The 4,241-nt window shown below is 32.8% G+C and overlaps 1 protein-coding gene across 1 annotated transcript in view; it reads right to left on the bottom strand.

Annotated features, from left to right (window-relative positions):
• Nucleotides 1–354, bottom strand: part of LOC106685787 (coiled-coil domain-containing protein R3HCC1L) — a gene marked incomplete at its 3' end in the record, with an annotated part of 8,632 nt that extends 8,278 nt beyond the window's left edge. Inside the window, 1 exon segment of the mRNA XM_014428700.3 lies at nt 139–354.
• Between the last annotated feature and the right edge of the window lie 3,887 nt (nt 355–4,241).

The following is a 4,241-nucleotide window of genomic DNA, read 5'->3' as shown; positions in this document are numbered from 1 at the left end:
TATATATCAATGATATTTTAGTGTTCTATTATTAGATTAACAATGCTATCCAACATCAGTAAAAAAAAAAGTTACAATATCATCATTTTATATATTCACTATGTAAACAGAAATAGTTGGAAATCAAAAAATGCATACCAAATAAATTTTGTATCTTATTCATTGTTGGAACTAAACTGAGAAACCAATTCAGAAGGCTCCATTCTTTAGGAACTGTAACCGGCACGCTACAGAATTAGTAACCTTAACTTTTTGATTAAATACTAATTGCATATTTAATAAAAATCTAGTTGCCCTAAATAAATAAACAACAGAACATTTAACTTGCCATTTTTAAACTTACTGAGAGTTAGTTCATCTGAAGAGTAGTTCAAAAATTGTAAACCATAGAGGTCTTTTTAATATCAGATTGAACATCAATATATATCCCAAACAACGTCACTACCTACCATACGTGGTATTTCGTTGGTTTTTATTTTCGTGGTGGAAAAAAAGGCTGTATATCCTTTTAGGGCTTTATTTCTTATTTTTCTCCCAACTCTAAGGCATATTAAAACCAAGCTCAAGAGAATACACTTATAAAGAGGGTGGTTACGCCATATATCACAGAAGTACTCGATTCTGCATTTTCAGGGTTACGAATGTAAGGTTGGGAGAAAAGATATAGAATCAAGACAATAAAAACAATGATCGACGGGAAGTAACCGAAAAGGCACCAGTCTTTCATCGTTACCACAACACTGGAGGGGACTAGTTTCCAGACATTATAGACGAATAGGATAAGCAAGCGTAGGATCAATCTCAATACTTTGCGGAAACACGAGCTAAGGACAACAATCTCCATACCATGTTCGGTAACAAGCCTAAGGGTAACCAATTTTCAGAAATTGTAAGGTAGAATAATCCAATATCAACACAAAAAATACTTGAGAATCAAGTAGAGATATCTTAGTAGAACTGCGAAGGAACTCGGAAAAAGACAACTTCATCTAAACAGGGAGATATGATATACTCCCAATAAATGTTAAAGTCCAGGTCTCAATGGATTACTATTACTAATAATTTACAGAAGAACTTTATATTTATATATTTTACAACTATATGTAGAAATAACATATTATAATTATAAATATCAGTATTATAATACATCTTAATCAGTAACGAAATAACATAACATAGTCATGTTTAAAATTTCTATGGCTCGGGAGCTTTGATGATCGGTGAATTTGATTAAGGGTAATCAATTATGCTACTATACCACGGAAGCAAAACCATCACTTTCAAGGCAAACGAACTCTGTTTCGTAATATTTATTCGTAATATAAAAATAAAAAATATTTCAATAATAGTTTGTACCACATCCACCTACATTGTCCAACCTTAGAAGAAAATAGACAATATATCTTAAAGCCACCCATATCCGTATCTTGCGACTTACAAAACATTGAAAATATATTGAACATTGATAGTGAAGCCAAATTGAACAGACTATATATTTACATTGTTACAATATGTAATAAGTTTAATTTTGTATGCGATTTATAAATTATATTATGTAAATACTTTTCGAAGCCAATTAATATCTTCATTTATATCACGCTTTCGTTTATTTAAAAGAATTCTCATTATTTTAAATTAAATATAATAGAGCAATGAATATTATGCTAATAGTTGTGTATTATCCAATCTGTTTTTTTTTGTTTATTGTTTTGTTATAGAGAACTCGTTTTATCTTTTGTTTATTGTTTTTGTAATGGAGCATTAGACTTAGGTTTTGTTTTATAATTGTATATTGTGTTATGAATTTGTACAAGATTTTGTCTTTCACAAATATAATCATATCTATCTATCTTATCAATTATGCTACGTATAAGACGTTAGCATATGGTGGATCAGAAGATTCTATTGTAATATTTATTAATTCCAAATAATACACTAAGAAATATTAATATATATAAAACATGGTTATTAAAAAGTCAATTTAAAGTCTTTACCCATTAATATGTGACGATAGTTTGGCTAAAGATTGTAGTGGTTCACTTCTTGACAGCTAGGTTGCGCTTTGTTGGCTCACAGCTCTAAAGTAGTTATTCAGTGACCAGCAGATGGTATCTGCGTCACTAAACATCAATTCATTTTCTAAGGAAGAAATTATGAATTTATGATTGCTGAAATATGAAACAAATAATTTCGGCAGTCATCACTAGCACTACAACCCAGGGATCTTCGCCGATGCTGGGCTCCATCCACAGTTGTGGTAACGTGAATTAAACAATATAATTCACAATGACTCTAAAAAAACTGACAATAATTATGACAGTAATATGATATATGGACTGTTAGAACTTCCTAAGATGGGAAAAGTGGCAAGACTAAATAGAGCCAATGGTCCAAGCTTAGGAAAGAACAGAAACGTTGCCTTATATGGTTACATAAGTGGCCCCGGTTTGTCCTTATGAGTTTTTCAAGAAAAAGCTGGAGACTTGAGTGTCTAAAGATTGGTGCCTTTTCGGTTACTTCCCTTGAGGGGCCTCTACATGTTGACCAAGCCGTGGCGAACTTAGCCATGCGCGAGCAAGTGAAATGGTGACTTGGCTTGGCTGGTACGAGTTGGCCTAAGCTCGTTGCCGATCTGACGAGAGTCGGTTTTTTGGACACAGATCAAAAGGGGTTCGTGAGAGCGCTCATGTAGCATCTCCACCATTGTTCTTTATTTAGTTGCAACTGAGAGCTGTTAGGAGGATAAAACTGAAGGCGGATCCACATGTTGGCCGCTCGCCACGATTCCTACACGTAGGCTTGTACAAATGCTCGGTAAACAAAGAGCGGACCATCCACATGTCTGTGTTTTTCTGAGAGGGAAGCATGGCGTACAAGTGGTTCCAGCCATTGCACTTGGATTATATTATTTTTATTATAAAAAAAAAGAAATGAAAGAAGATTAAATGAAATTAAATATAAATAACTAATATTAAATATAAAACTTATTATAAAAAGAAATAACAACCAACTTTAACCTCCTAATATAAGATATAACCTATATTATTAGATCCTTGTATAGGCGGATCCACATGATGGCCACTCGCCACGAATCGGAGGATTGTACAAATGCTCGGTAAACAAAGAGCGGACCAACCATATGTCAGTGTTATTCAGAGAGGCAAGCATGGCGGACGTACAAATGGTTTCAGCCATTGCACTGGGATTATATTATTTTTATTACAAAAAAAAGAAAATGAAAGGAAATTAAATATAAATAAATAAGATTAAATATAAAACTTATCCTAAAAAGTACCAACAAACACCTTTGACCTCCTAACAGCTCTCGGTTGCAACTAGACAAAGAACAATGGTGGAGATGCTACACAAGCGCTCTCACGAACCCCTTTGATCTGTGTCCAAAAAACCGACTCTCGACGGATAGGCAACGAGCTTAGGCCAACTCGTACAAGCCAACCACCCACATGCTCGCGCATGTCTGAGTTCGCCATGGCTTGGCCAACATGTATAGACCCCTTATGCATTATCCAAGCGAATATCTTCCCTACCTACCTTCTTACATTGGTAATTCTGAGAATGATTGAACTCACAGTATCGACAATTAAAACAATTCTGTATCTTTATTCTTAGTGCCAGAGTGGATTGTGTGAAGGCAATGCAAATTAAAAGAATTAAAATACACGATTTTAGTTTTGCGAATAATTTTATAATGAAAAGGCACAAAATTCGGTGATGAGACGATATTTGAATTATAGTATTCACAGTGCAGTGAGTAGATCAACTCTTTGATTGAGATAAAATTTGTGACATGGCATCAGAAAGAATAACCATATAGTAATAATAACCGTAGTAACTAGAACATTCTTATTTTAGTAAAACACCCGTTTCACTTTTAATGTAACTACAAAAGTAAGACAAAACACTGAGACTGTTGAAAGACAAAAATCAGTAGTCTATTCTTTTGAACCGAAAGTTAATTTACAGTTCATACTACTTACCTAAAAAAAATCAAAATCTTGAATAATAAAATCAAATTCTATATAAATAGATAAATATGTAAATAAATAGATGTACTGTTTTCCTTAAAACAGGAATTTATTGTTTTAAAAATTATTTTTAGATTTTTTTTTATATTATTAAATAAGTAAAACTCTTATATTTAACACAAACCGTTTGTCACATAATTATTATTTTTTTACCCAATGATTCTATACTAAATTGGGGGAGGAAAGATAACCGTT

Source organism: Halyomorpha halys, unplaced genomic scaffold (genome assembly GCF_000696795.3).
Source record: "Halyomorpha halys isolate HHAL.00 unplaced genomic scaffold, Hhal_1.1 Scaffold742.1, whole genome shotgun sequence".
NCBI classification, from domain to species: domain Eukaryota; kingdom Metazoa; phylum Arthropoda; class Insecta; order Hemiptera; family Pentatomidae; genus Halyomorpha; species Halyomorpha halys.
The sequence above is the reverse complement of the archived record's forward strand: the minus strand, read 5'-3'. Positions and strand labels throughout refer to the sequence as shown.